Source organism: Dermacentor andersoni, chromosome 6 (genome assembly GCF_023375885.2).
Source record: "Dermacentor andersoni chromosome 6, qqDerAnde1_hic_scaffold, whole genome shotgun sequence".
Taxonomy (NCBI): domain Eukaryota; kingdom Metazoa; phylum Arthropoda; class Arachnida; order Ixodida; family Ixodidae; genus Dermacentor; species Dermacentor andersoni.
This window is the reverse complement of record NC_092819.1, coordinates 138633535-138649358: the sequence shown is the minus strand read 5'-3', so window position 1 is coordinate 138649358 and position 15824 is coordinate 138633535.

Here is a 15824-nt window from a genome sequence, read left to right as displayed (position 1 = left end):
GGTTGAAAACGGCGTGTTATTGGTTCGAGCTGTCATTCACGCACGGCAGAATAGAATAAACACAATACGATGAATTAGACTAACCACTAATATAATTACTTCATCATCATCATCAGCCTGGCTACGCTCACTGCAGGGCAAAGGCCTCCCTCATATTTCTGCAACTATCCCGGTCATGTGTTAATTATGGCTAAATTGTCCCTTCAAACTTCTTAATTTCTTCCGTCCGCCTAACTTTCTGCCGACCCCTGCTACGATTCCCTTCTCTCGGTATCCATTCCGTAACCCTTAATGACCATCAATTTTCTTCCCTGCTCATCACAAGCCTTCCCATGACGATTTATTTTTCCTAGTTTCAAACAAGATGTCATTAACTCGCGTTAGTTCCCTCAACCTGTCTGCTCTCTTCTTATCCCTTAACGGTAAACCCACCATTCTTCTTTCCGTTGCTCGTTGCCTCGTCCTCAGTTTAAGAAGAACCCTTCTCGTAAGCCCCCAGGTTTCTCCCCGTAGGAGGGTACTGGTAAGACACAGCTGGTTGTGTCTGCATTTGATGTTTGAATGTCGGAATTTAATGACAGCCAAATAAATTCTGTTAAAAAATCTTCATACGTGCATTTGGTACATATTTCACGAGAAACGAAGCAAAATTTAGAAGATTGCTTCCGTTCAAAACTCAATGTTTTTTTACTTAATAAAACCACGGTATTACGTAAGAAATGTAGTTAATGAACGCTATTTGAAAGTGCGCCAATGTTTAGGGTGGATTGCATCAATAATGCACTCTCTAATGCGTTTGTTGACTTCACCGTCGGTGTCACATCAAAACGTGCCTAACATGGTTCAGGAGTCGCCATGCGCTCCTATATGCCTCGAAGACCACATTTCGACGAACCATCTAACTAGCTCCACGTAATGTTTGTCTTACAAACAATTCCTTTTTCCTCGAACCGAAGAATAGGTTTCTCGGAACATAGCAAAATACATGCTTGCAGAACTGTTCTGTGAGTGTGTGTAAGGATGTTGGAAGATAAATCGAAATAATTTCATTTATTACGAAGAAGCACCGATGTTTGAATTTCCATAGCCCCGAGGATGGAAAATATATAGGACACACGAACGATATCTAAATTAACAAATATGTAGGCCTACCTAGTATGTAATGAATTACCGGATGGGCATTCCTCTCTTCACTGCTAACCGGGCCACTGTGCTTATTATTTCAAAGTTATTGTGATTGCTGCCGACACAGGTATAGTAATGTGCCTCCAATTACACTAGCACTTGCTCTGGGATAGAATGGGGAAAGTTGCGTTTGCACTGGATGACCTTTGCTACATGGCATTCGCAACATGAATAACCTTTTTTGAAGGATGAGTATGAATTTGCATCCTAATACACTGTTGGAAGTTCCTACTGCCTTTGCTACGGCCACTCACATGTTATGAAAGTGCAAATGCAAACACGCCCGTCGCACAAAAGTGCATTTGGTACATTACGCCAGTTTGTACATCTTTACAGGGAATCAGGCTTTACAGATCCCATGCTCACCAACGTAGATTGTCAGGGGCTTGCGTTGTCTTTCTGCAGCCGCTGGAAGGACATAGCCGACGTTGTATTGAGGTTGTTTGGTGGTATTGCTGCACAATGCACATTGGAATCAGTGTCAAATATTGTAAGGAATGAGTGGGAAAGGGAAGCTGGGGTGTCCAGCGCTTGCTTTGGGCTGGTAAAGAAGTTCCTGGGACGCCACATCGAGTCAGCAAGAGGGTGCGAGACTTGCGTGCTGTCTTCGGCCCAGTACAGTGTTTTGGGTCTGTTATCCTTGCCATGTCTGCATGCCAGCGTTATTATTTATTATCATTTATTGGTCCTTAAAGACCCCTGGAAGGGGCATTACATAAGGGGGGCGGAGCACTGAACACAACAACGTAGGTCACTATCAAACATTGTCACAATCAGTGATCAGCAGGACATATACAAAAGAAAAAGTAGAAAAACCCTTTAAATAAGCATTAACAAGTATAAAAAGAGCAACAGTAAAGTAATCAGAGGCACACAAAAGCAGGCAAGAATTTTCACATCATGTTTTCAAATAGGATGTCACCAACTGCCGGAACTTATTTGGATCGCATTCCCTTACAACATCGTCTGGTAATGAATTCCATTCTTCAGTAGCAAGAGGAAGGAAGGACGTGTTATATACGTTAGAGGAGCCGTACAGACGTATAATGCGCCTGGAGTTGAAAGGACGGCGTGATGTTTGGAGAGGTGGAAGCTGAAGAGTCCCGAAGCGAATGAAAACAGAAGTATAGCTTATGAAATATTGACAAACGGGCGATTTTTCGTCTGTGCTATGAGAGGCTCGATGTCAAGCGGTAATTGTATATTGGTAACAATGGAGGGGTTGTCATAGTGTCGTAACTGTGTTCTCGTGAAGCAGCCAACCTATTCCTTCGTGTAAGACTGTCAGAAAGGGGCACCCTCCGGACAAATGTGGAAGTGCTCAAAACGTTGGCGTAGAAAAGTTTTTCTTGATAGCATTGTAGAGCCCATAAGAACCCCCAAAACTTCGGCGCAGCTAATCAAAGTGCGCCTCTGAAGGTGAAAATACGAATTTCTGAGGGAGTCCATGCGCTCACCTGGGACGGACCTCCTATTTTCCGCTTCGACTGGGAGCATTGTTTTTTTTTTTTTAAAGACCGTCGGTTTTCCTCTTTTTCCGCAGATAATGAAAATAAACTTGTTGGCTGCAGCATGGCAATCTCAAGTCCTGTCCCGTATCACCTTGTGATAAATTGATCTCTCTATGTATGAGTTATTTCGCGCATTCTCATTGAGTGTTATATCATTTTCCTGCCTTCTTCTTTCCTAGTTGACATTGGGCAATATTCGATACTGGCAATATTGTGTTCCCGGCGTCATTTTGGCTTGCTCATCTTCACGTTAGGCAAGATCGAAGCTCTACGTAAATTATGACGCATCTCTCTATTGCGTTTGTGCTGCACATTTGAGAAACAATGCTTTAGTAATAGAAGACTGCTTTATTTGGCTCCTTCCCCGTTGGTTCTTATATTTCCTACTTTTTGGTTCCCTTGCTTATCAGAGCAATTTTCACTACCACAACTAAATCACCACTTGAGCAAGGCATGTTCCAGCCAGATATTGCATCAAGATATAAGTTGTGCAACATTAGTTATATCACATCTTGGCGGCGCTGCTGACTAAAATTCCGTGCACTTTGAGCTATACATTTCCCTCATAACTAAAGAGGTTGGGTTTTCCTAATTTTTCTAAAAAAGTTTTTCCATAACTGCACTTTCATATTGTTCTTTCTTAATTTTCTTTCTTCAATTTCACGTGGTTGTCACAAGGAATACAAAAACAAGCATATCCCAAACGCTATTCCTATCAGTACTACAAGTCGTTGACCTATAGGTGAGTGCGAGAATATTGTCGTGAGACAGCAGGATAGTGTTTAAGGCGCTGTAAGGTACCCAGACACCTATTGCAATTTTGTCAAAATAATGCCTATATTAAATATAGGTCGGTGAACTTCACCAACAGAATGAGGTATCCACTGATGCAAGCGAAACCCATCGAACTATCTCTCGAATGTGAAGCACCAATCTTATTATGAAACGTTCTCCTTCTGTGGAATTAATGTATAATTTTCGAAGGTAAGTTTCTGTGGTAATGCGGCTTTTTGTTTCAAAGCCCTTCAAACGAACATATATCATTGACCTGAACCTGTTTACATCCGTTCGAGCAGTACGGTTTTTTGAACTACAAGCTAGAGCGGAAAAGGTTTATTTGCCATAAAAATTCTTATCATTGTAGAATTATTTCTGCGCTGAACATAATGCATTCCAACAGGTATGCCAAATTTTCATTTGTTATTTTTTGCATCGAATATCAAAAATCATGAACCACAGAGGGGCACCTAGACAACCACGTGAAAAAGAAGGCATACCAAGCATTGAATCAGAGCTTTAGCCATACGGCTAAAGCTCTGATTCAGTAAAACGATACAAGAGCATGAAAACACAAGCTCAATCGAACAGGTAGCTTATAGAAAATAAATCCATTGCTCTGCATTTGAACAGCATTAGGCAATTCTTTAGGAACACATTTCTTTATAAGTTGAGCGATAATACTTGTTTAAGTGGAAACAAGATAGTGATCGTCATTTCTTATCATAACAGTGCATAACTACCTGAAGCAAGTAGTGGGTCACGATATCGTTGTCGATGCGTTGACTGTGTGAGTGCAGCAATGTACATTTTAAGAATGTTGCTCAAAATTTGATCACATATAGGAGGTTTGGTTTATTAAAAACTCTTACACTTGGCTCAACATCCCAGCATTTAAACAACAACACTCCTACGGTATGCCCTGCTAGAGAAGTGCAAAAGACACCGCAGTTTAGAGTTGCAATCTTAAAGGATATTCTGTTTCGGTTACATGCTCCTTCACAGTCAGCCCTTTAGCATATCCGAATTCTACGACTAATAGAGCAGTTATAGCATAGAGTACGACATACGAAAAAATCACCCAGTGCAATACAATTCTATTGCTCAAAACAAAAGTGTTCGGGATGTTGGTATAGCAGCGTTTATTGCGATAAACCAAAAACATACCATTTATTTCTTCACCGCATGAATTTTTTTTACAGCAACGCCTTTTAGAGACTACAACAAACATCCCTGATTTCCCTAACAACGTGCAACACATATTTCACTGATGTTCACACGGTTACTTTTCGTTCCGAATCTTCTAATGTAGAAGTGATAACTTAATAATTTCGATGGAAATTAGAATTATGCGGCCGTCTGCTTTGACCACATTGACGACTCTGAATCCTGTGAACTAGCGTGTACATAATTTTATGACTTTTTTTTATATAAGACGTCGTGTTTAGACCGTTTAAACACTCATTTTTGCCAACCGCCTTATTCGTGGTGCACTCTCAGTTTTCGCAAGTTCCTCCCTTGAGGGTCATTCTGGTCGCGAAGGACTTATTGTGTCAGGTCGAGGTAGTTATCACAAGCATGGCGAAAAGTCATGGTGCTAAGCTACAGACTACCGCGGTGTAGATAACTTGTGTGATTTCCAAATCAAGTCAACTTCGGCTACTAGATTTTTCATTCTAGTTGCCAGCGATGTTACATATATACTACATATAGACCACATCTATCATTTTCTGTTCGGTGTCGGCACCCTTGCCTTATTTTTCAACCACATCGTTTGAAACGACACTTTTCCAGCGGTTACCGTATATGGCTTGCAAATTGACCATTGATGTAGTTACATAAATTCTAATCCTTGTTGTGGAATGCATAGGCAATGTTTTGCCGTTCTATGTCTTAAGCCTTTGGTTAAGGTCAACTTATACACGCGGCCTGACTGCGTACTGATGAAACCATATCTCGTCCTCACTCCTTCAAAAAACCTAATACCATGCAACTGGCAAAATATACAAAGACAATGTGACGTTTGTGTACCTGAACCCTCTTTTTGATAGATTGTTCAAAGCGGGTGCTTACCGTTTTATTCCATGGTGTTATTTAAGGGGTTGTGTGTGGCAATTATCCAAAGGTTCTACTCAGCCCAGCTCACGAAAACGCAGACTCAACCAAAACAATATTCGGGAAAGCTTCCTCCGGGACATATTCACCAAAATTCTACTTATCCGAACTTTCTGTGGCTCGTTAAGTCAAAATTATAGTCGGCCGAGCTTGCTCTGACACATATTCACGCACACAAAAAATTACTAAATGTCTGTGCAGCCGAGCCTCATTGGATTCATATTCACCAATATTCTACTCAGCCATGCACACACGCACTCAGCCACATAGATCAGTCCTAAGTCTTATTGAAATGACATTTCAGTGAATTTCCTGAGCTATGTATACACAACATCACAATAAAGTTGTGGCCAGTGTGGTTCATAAGCAAACATTGGATAGTATTCCGTGCTTCATCGGATGAAGATTAACAAAATATACACATTGCAGTTAGCTTTCTAGAGTTCCATTGGCCATTGCGTCAGACTCTGCTAATGTCGATTTCAACAAGTAGAATGGATCGGCATCATATTTTCTGCCTATGCTGGCCACGTTGGGGAACAATTCTAATGCTCTATTTTTTTATTAAACAAACGAATGTAATACTAACAACGTATTCATCGTAGAAACATATTCAATGGTTTCACGCAGCCACGCCACGTAGTGCAGCATATTGATTTAGGCTTGTTGATACTGATTCACAATATACTAAGAACTCGAGACACAGGACGAGAAAGGAGACGACACGCATGGCTGTTAGAATGTTATGATACCACATTCTTAAAAAGTATTGCACCTTTTCGGGCTTATCTTGTCCCACAATAATATTGTCATGTGCCTGGCTTGTGTAATGGCCACATTTTGTGTGTTTAAGCACAAAGTTGAGCAAATTATTGCGGTGCAGTATATAAAACGAAGAAGCTAGATTATTGTAACTGCAACAATCAAGGACATGAGAAAAGCACATGCGACAGTGAGATGGAAACGAATGTTAAATAGATGTATACACGGAATGGCACTTCGGCTAGTTGGCCGCCATCTATTGAAAAAAATGCACAGGCCCGCATTAGAAAGAGACGACGAATGATAATATCGCTTGCCAGGTACATGGGATATAGGGGAACATACGCATAATTTTGCCATTCCCACGAGGTAATAGATGCAGATGCTCTCGCATTCCGCAGCCATGCACTCAACCACTCAAGTGTGTTCTGTCTGTACTACTACTTAGGCACACTTTTGGGGGTCTGCATAATAAAGCTTTATTGTGGCCTTCTCAAGAATTTCACTATGTTTAAATTTTGAAGCTTACAAGGGTAAACAGGTTTACTCCATTATTTCTCACGAACAAAGTCCGTAATAAAGCTTACAGATATAGTCAATGTTTGGCACTTTACCCCACAGCCATATCCAGCATACTACTTACGTTCAACGAACTTTTCATCAGTAAGAAACGCAAGCAGTTTCCTGTTTGTTGAAGATTGGGCTAATGCAAGCAATTCATGCAAGCGCAAAACTTTGTGAATTCAACCCGTTCGAGAATTCCAGATTAGATTGTGCTTCGATGCTTTCCTTGCACTTTTTCTTTTGTAAATAATCTAGTTTCAAGTCGCTCTTATTTCTGTGCTCTAATATTGGTATAACGCAAGTTAAGCACAAGAATAGCTTAAAATAGAATTCTTGCTTTATACCTGTGGCACACGAGCATGCAAAAGCTCCCTTATGTAAGCGGTGTTTAGAGTAGTTTGCTGGGCCAGTTGGTGCATGGTGAACGTATAGTGGTTGTGCTGCCTGTTCCTACTTCTTGTGCTCACGTCCGTACTTGCTGGAAAGCATTATACGTGTTTTACCAAGTTTAAAGAATCTATATTCAAGAGGTGTTGCGCGGAAAACACCCGGCACCGACGATGTCTTCTTACTGTTAGCTACTTAGCTAGAAAAAAATGTGCCAGAATAAACTGATTTATGTCGAAAAATCAAGTGAAAACCTGGTCTATATGCTGCAATCTAGTGAAGACTGCGCGTGGTCGGCGATCTGGCAGCGCGTGCTCTACTTCTTCATGAGACAGAACACGTCTGAGAAACCAATAAACGTGTGTATATGTGGCTCCTCGTCTGGCCGTCTCGCTCTTGCTTCCTGGCTACAACATGGCCTCAGAATAACAGGTTCTACCAGCGGACATCGGGTTCTAGTCCTCCTCCGCGCGAAGGACGATGGCAGCAACGAAACGCCAGTGAGCTGCTCCCTATACGCACATCTCGGTTCTCAAGCAATGCGACCGTTAACGTTCGAGGCCATGGCGTTAGTCGAATTTCAACTACGGGACGCCTTCAACTTTTCGTCGCCGAACGATTGGCTAAAGCGGACACAAAGAACCAAAGTAGACGTGGTACTCAACATTATGGGAGAGCGCCACAAGGAAATCTACGCCACTTTTACTCTATCTGAAGAGAACTCCAAAAAATTCGGCGCAGTCGTGGAGCAGTTCGACAAATACTTTATATCGCGACGCCACGTAATCTTTGAACGAGCCAGATTCAACACCAGAGTGCAACAAGACGGTGATTCGGCCGAAGATGCTGTTGCTGCGCTTCGCAGACACACGAATGACTGCGAATTCGGCGCCCTTCGAGAAGAGTTCTTACGCGACCGCCTCCTAGTTGGGATAAAAGTTAAGCAGCTATGAGCCAGCCTACAGCTCGACGCAGACTGCAGTCTTCAGAAGGCTGTATTCTGTCCGCCAGATGGAGAGCATACGACAGCAACAAGTCGAGCTCCGCGAGGAAGTGCCATGTGTGAACGAATTTGCGTCCACTCACCCATCCACTTGGGGTACTTCGAAACAGGACAAGAGCGGCAGCTATTCACGTGGGGCAAACAAGACATCTGCATCATCCGGTAAGAACACCATATAGAAACCGCGTCTTCTGTGAGGTCAAGAGCGTCAACCTCGTACTCTGTGCCAAGCACGCTCGGAACTCTGCAGGAATTGTCAGAAAAAAGGTTATTACGCCTTAGTACACATGTCGCGGTGCCTCGATTGTGTCTAAACGCAACAAATCAATTTAGAAGCAGAATTCCTCGGAGTAGTCAGCCTAGGTTTAAGGTCAGCCACTAGATTTCACATTGACACTGGCGTCGACGAAACAGTCCTCCCATGGCAAGTATTCCAGATGATCAAGGACAGATTTTTATCGCAACTCATGCTTGCCAGCTACATGGTCCAGACGGAAAGCTTCTTTCAACCGAAGGAGCGGGACAACTTGAGCTCATCTAACGCGACCGTACGACTGCTCAGGATGTCTACGTCTTAGATGAGGTCCACAATCTGTTCCTAGGAAAGCAAGCGATCAACGAACTTTGGCTTTTGACATTTGTAAAAGCCATTGCTGAGAAAGTGAATCCGAAAGAAGAATTTCCAACGTTGTTCCAGGTACTCGGTAAGCTGCACAAGAAACACCGAATTCACCTTTCGCGCCCAACCCTACGGTGCTCATCCCAATTTCTTTATCCAAAAGGACAAAGTTGTAACTACAAAGAATGCATAAACTCGGCGTCCTATCACGTGTTCCCGAGCCGTGTGGTGCGCAGCAATGCTAGCCGTCCCGAAGCCCTCTTGCGACGTGAGAATCTGCGTGAACCTTACAGAGCTAAACCGCCACGCTCTCAAAGAATGACATCCTATCCATTCCGTGGAGCACACTCTCGGACTTCTTCATGAAAATAAAGTGTCCTACAAACTGGACGCTAACTCGGGATTTTGGCAAATTACACTTTGTGCAGGTTCTAAAAAGCTCACCACATTCATCTCGCCTTTTGGACGCTTCTATTTCAACCAATTATCGTTTGGAATTGCGTCTGTTCCTGACACTTCCAGAAACAGATATCATGCATGTGACGAGGTGTCAGTATGGTTGTCTGTCACGTGCACGACATCCTTATTTGTGGTTCGAATGACCGTGGTCACAATCGGGCACTCAGAAATGTGCTGCAGGTATTCCTCAAGGCTGGACTGACATTCAATGAAACCAAATGCATGTTTAATGTTCAGCGCCTCCCGTTTCTTGGACACTGGCTGGACCAATACTGCATAGGAACCGACGGAAAAAAAGTTGGAGCCATTATGAAAATGGAGAGCCCAGAAAACAGGACCGAGCTGCAGAGAATGCTCGTAATGGCAATATACCTCGCCAGATTCGTTCCCAATCGCTCTAAAGTCCTGTAACCATTCAATCTTTCGCTATCAAAGAAGCAAGAGTTTGCTAGGGAAGCTCCAAAACAGCAGGAGTTCAACAGATGGGAGTCTGTGCTCTCGTCTCGTCCTGTCCTTAGAGTGTACGATGCATCGAAAGAAACGGTCGTCACTGCAGATGCATCACCTTTTGGACTTGGTTCATTAATCCGGCAGAAGCAAACGAATGTCAAGTTTTCTATCATCGCTTATGCTTCACGATTACTGTCAGAGACCGAGAATTGATACGCTCAAATCGGGAAAGAAGCTCTTGCTTTATTCTAAGCATGTGAAAAGTTCGGCGGTTATCTTGTGGGCAAGCTGTTCAACATGCTGACGGATCATAAGCCGTTCGTTCACTTCGAAGAACCTTCACGACTTGACACCCAGATTACAGAGGCTAAAGATCAGAATGATGCGATATCAGTACGAGATTGCATACGTTCCAGGCAATGACCTTCTAGCCAAAGACACTCTTTCCAGAGCTCCTCTGAAAAAATAGAACACACAGAGCTCGAAGCAAACATGGAAGCTTTCGTATGCTATTTGAAAACCTCTTTTCCCAAAAAAGAGCACTGCCTTCAATGATTAAAGGCATCCGAACAAACAGACCCTGTCTGTGCGCAACTTCGCTGGTGGAGCAAGAAAAAAGGGCGGCCCTCAACGCGAGATTTGCCAGTGGACCTAAAACCATTGCACGAGCATCAACACCAGCTCACTCGGGTCTACGATTTACTCTTCTACGCTGCTCGAGTTGTCGTCCCTGCCTCTTCCTAAAACGAAGTCTTACGGCTCTTACATGAAGCACACTTCGGCATAACAAAGGCACTTGCTCGAGCCAGGGATTGTGTCTGGTGGCCCATTCTAGGACTTAATCTCACGCCACTGGTGAAGCAATGTCAGCAATGAGTCGAAACAACAAGTAACAGGAAAATGCCACTAAAATTTCCGAATTGCCTCAAAGACCCTGACAACGCATTGCAATGGACTTTTTCACTATAAGAGCCAGTGGTGGTTGATAGCAACAGATTATTCTTTAAGATACCTTGAACTGGCTCGGCTCGAGAAGCTTACGTGCGCAGCTGTGGTCAACCGCTGCAACATTTTTTGCACGCCACGGGATTTCTGAAGAGGTGGTTTCCGACAACGGTCCGCAGTTTTCGTCGACTGAGTTTTCACTTTTCGCTCAGGACTACGCCTTCAAGCACAATACCTCTAGCCCTTACTGTCCTCAGAGCAATGGACTTGCTGAGGCTGCGCTAAAAATCACCGAGACTTCCATGACAAACACGAAAGACCCTTACTTGACGATCCTAGCTCATAGGTCGACTCCTATGAAGAATTGGTAAAGCCCTGCGGAACTACTGATGGGTCGTAGGGTAAGAGCCAAGTTCCTCTTAATTCCACCATGCTGACACCCCAAATGCCGGATCCAGAGAGCCTTCGGACGTTCCAGGAACAGTACCGGAAACGTCAAAGGAAAGAATTTGACATGCATCATGGAGTCCGGTACCTGCCGGAGCTATTCTACGGAGACGACGTTTGGTTGGTTGACCGACCTCAAGTGCAGAAGGACAGTACAAGCCCCAACCCACGAGCCTCGGTCCTACTGGGTTAACACCGACACTGATGCTGTATGCAGGAACAGGACACAGCTAGTTCGCAATTCCCCTGCTAAAACCAACGCAGAAAGTGTTTGTGTCAGTGACGCTCTAGCAGATGCCCGTTCGTGTTGCCAAAACACTTCCCACAAATATACCAGAAGTGGGAGATGCGTAAAGCCGCCTACTGCAGCCAAGTACGCTTGCTCTGTTGGGGAGATGTATATGCTGCGATCTAGTGAAAGCGGGGAGACATTGATCCCCGTGACTGCGCGTGGTCGGCGATCTGGCAGCGCGTGCTCTTCTTCTTGATATAGAGGAGGAGGAGGAGGAGGAGGAAGTAAACTTTATTACTCTAGAAAGAGTAATTCAGCGGTCGGGCCGGATGTCTTCATGTTCTATTGGTTGATGACAATCTCCGGCCTGCATGGTTGGCGCCCCTCTTCCCGGACACCACTGAGCGTGGCTGCTCGTCGGGCATGATCCACCAGCCTCTGTTGGAGGCTAGGGTCCCCACTGGAGAGCACGCTCTCCCACTTCTCCGCACTCAGATTTTCCATTTTGTGGAATGCCTTATTCGTATTGCACTCCCATTTGATGTGATAAAGTGTGGGTATTGCGCCACACCACGAGCATGTGTCTCTGTATTGAGTTGGAAACATGTTGCACAGTATATGTAAATTTGGGAAAGTTCCTGTCCACAGCTTTCGCCAGTAAACTGCCTGTTGTTGAGTGAGTGTTTTGTGGGGCGGGGGATATCTGATTCTCGTCCCTCTATGGTAATTTAGGATGTCAGAGTACGTTGGGATCACTGTCATGAAATGCTCAGGATCTCTGTTTAGGTCCGCTCGGTTTGTATGCTCGCGAGCGATCCTTCAACCCTTTGGTTGCCCTCAATCTCAGTGTGCCCCGGTACCCAAAAGATGGTGTATCTAATGCGTTTATTCTGTTGGCCAGCGCGAAGGAAGATTTGGAGCACTTTTTGACCGATTCTGTCCTGAATGTAGTTTCGGCATGCTTCCTTGGAGTCTGTCAGAATTATAAGGGATCTGTTTGTGCGGTAGCCCTCTACAGCTGCTAGAGCAACAGCCATTTCCTCTCCCTCGGTTACTGTACAATCCCGTGCCGACGCGCAAGAGATTTCCCTATAGTCCGAGTCTATTACTGCCCCGACGACTCTTTGTTCTGTTTCCCTTCGTTCTCGAAGATATACCACGGCGTCCGTGTATACCATATTCGCTTTTGTTGCTAGGTATTTTTCTACGTATTTTGCCCTAGCGTTCCGCCTGGCTGTGTGTAAATTCGGGTCCATGTTTCTTGGCAGGGGCCCTACTTTGATGGTGCTGCGATACTCATCGGGTAGGTTTGCCGTTCTTTCTTCTTCCCTTTCAATTTCTTTGCGCCCCAGTTTTTTAGGAGCTTTCTGTCCGTGGTAGTCTGCAGGAGTCTGAGTAGCTGCGACCATAATTGTGCTTCTTTGAGTTCATCGAACGTGTTGTGGAGTCCGAGGGCCAGGAGCTTATCTGTCGAGGTGTTGGCCGGCAGGTGAAGCGCTGTTTTGAATGCTTTCCTTATGATGGCGTCGGCCTGATCCCGTTCGCCTTTGTTTATGTTGTAATATGGGAGGGCGTACGTAATCCGGCTGGTTATGAGGCTCTTAGCCAACTTGACTGTATCTTCCTCCTTCATGCCGCTTCTTTATTGCGAGACGCGGGGTATCACCTGTGCCACCTGTGCCATCGCTTGCTTGAGTAGGTTTATGGTGTGTGTGCAGCGTTCATTGCTATGCATCCACATTCCCAGAATCCTGACGGCTTCTTTTTCTGGTACCTTTTCTTCTTCTAGGGTGACGCTAATTTGTTCTTCCGAGCGTTTTCTTCTTCTGACTCTCAGGAGCTCTGAATTCTCCGTCGAGCTGGCGAGGCCTCCTTCTCTAACACATTCTTCCACGCATGTTGCTGCGGCTTGTAGTCGTTCTTTTTGGCTGAGCGAGCCTTGGTTAGTCCAGACGGTGATATCGTCGGCATAAATGGCGTAATGTATGCCTTCGATCTCTTCCAGCTTCCGGGCTACCCCAATCATTGCAATGTTGAAAAGGATCGGTGAGATCACGGATTCCTGCGGGGTTGCTTTGTTAGGCGTGTGGAACTTGTCTGTCCGCAGGTCTCCTAACCCCACCGTGGCTGTTCTGTTTGATAGGAACGCTGTCACGTAGCCGTGGATTTTTCGTCCGCTGTTGAGATCGTCCAGTCCCTTGAGGATGGCCGCGTGGCTGACGTTGTGGAACGCTCCTTTGGCATCGAGTGCCATTATTATGCTTTCTCCGTTGTAGGGCATGTTGCTTAGAACTCCTTCTTTAAATTGTAGTAGGACGTCTTCGGTTCATAATTTGGTGCGAAAGCCGAACATACACTGGGGATACAGATCTTCGTCTTCCATGTATCGTTGTAGCCTCCTTGTCACGATTCGCTCGTACAACTTGCCAAGGCACGAAGGGAGTGATATCGGCCGTAGGTTTTCTACTAGTAGATTTTTCCCTGGATTGGGGATCATAACTACTTCTGCATGTTTCCATTCCTCTGGCAGTGTCCCCGCTTCCCAATGTGTGTTGAGGAAGTTCGTCCGCTGTGTGACCGCCTCATCACTTAGGTTGCCGATTAATGCGTTCCTAATCTTGTCCGCGCCTGCTGCTGTGTTCCGAGTCGACGCCTTAACTACTGCGAAAACTTCCTCTCTGGTGATGGGGCTGTCTACGTCGGGGTTTTCTTAGCCTCGGTATCTCTCCGTGCACGCTTCGCGTTTATCTTGGCCGTAGCACTTTACACAGACTTTTTCCAGTAGCTCTTCTTCTGTCCCTTCAAATTGGTGTACTAGTCTTTGGATGGCCTTGTTACTTTCTGACTTGGTCTTTGTTGGGTACATTAGAGCCTTGAGGATACGCCAGGTCTTTGCGGTGCTGAGGGTTCTATTCAGCGAGTCGCTAAACTTTTGCCAACTTTGTCATGTGAGTTGGGCTACGTATTACTCTGCCTCCTTGGTAACCTCTGCTATCTTCTTCTTTAGCTTCTTATTTAGTCGTTGTTTCTTCCACCTTTTGTTTAGTCCACGCCTTGCCTCGTATAACCTGAGGAGTCGCGAGTCCACCTCCGGTGTTTTCTCTGACCTTTCGACCTCCTGGGTGTATAGTTGTCGTATTTCCTTAAGTTGTTTGCACCATTCCTCTATGGAGGTTATCCCACCTTCCATGTGCTTGCACTCTTTGCGAAAAGCGTTCCAGTCCGTTATTTTGGCTGTTCCTATCTTGCGCTTGACGTTCTCTGCTGACACTTGCGTTCTTATAATGTAATGGTCGCTACCAAGGTTCTCCAGCAGGTTCTCCCACGCGGCTTGCCTATCCACTGACGTGTGTCAGGTCTGTGCATGTGCCGGGACTAACGCTGTTGCCTAGGCGCGTTGGTTGGCTTGCGTCCGTTAAGAGGGTGCAGCTTGTGATTTCTGCTGCGTCGCTAACTTGCGTTCCCTTCTTAGTGTCTTTCTGATATCCCCAGCTCGGTCCCCTGGCATTAAAGTGGCCCATTATAAGCAGGGTGTTGGATTTCGCTAGCTTGCTGGCTCCTATGAAATGTTTCTGAAAATCCCCGTCATTTTGTCGCGGTAGACTGTATAAGTTTATGATAAAAGTGCTTTTTTGTTTTCCCTTTTTCTTTGGAATTATCTCTGTCATGATGTGTTCTATCCGCGTGTCCGGAATTTCATCGTGTGCTATGGCGACTAGTTTTTTACTAATTAAGATGGCCGTGCGATCTTTTTCTTGTCACGTGTATCCCTTGAGTGTGGGCACGGTGTTTGTGTCCTGCAGCGCGATTATGTCAGGAGGATTTAACTGTGAATTTATGAATTGCCGCAGCGGGCCTTGCTTTTTGCGGTAGCCTCTGCAGTTTCACTGCCATATATCCAATGTGTTGTGTCTAGCCATGTTGGTTTATCGTTGGTTGTTGTTATACTTTGGTTTTCGGTGCCGAACCTTTTTCGGGATAGAGTCTATATCTACCCTAATTTGTTATCTTTTGCGTATTTTGATTTTTTATGTAGTTGCGCAAACTTTGATCTTGCATTGCGATTTTTTGTTGCATCAAATTCATTTGCTCCTGCATTTTTTGCATAAAGGATTGCATTTGCACTTCTACGGTTCGCTTTTCCGGCTGCTGTGGCTGTTGCTCCATAGCTGGAGGTTGAGTCTGCTGTCGCGGCAGGCTACCCACCCTTTGCTATCGAAGTTCCCTGGTTAGTTCTTTGATTCTCTCGTCTAGTTGTTTTCTTTTCTTCCTACTCTGCTCTAGTTCTCGCCTTAGAGCCTTATTTTCTTCCCTTAGTTGTTTAAGTTCGTTGTCGTTATTGTTATTATCCGAGTGCGGAGCAATGAT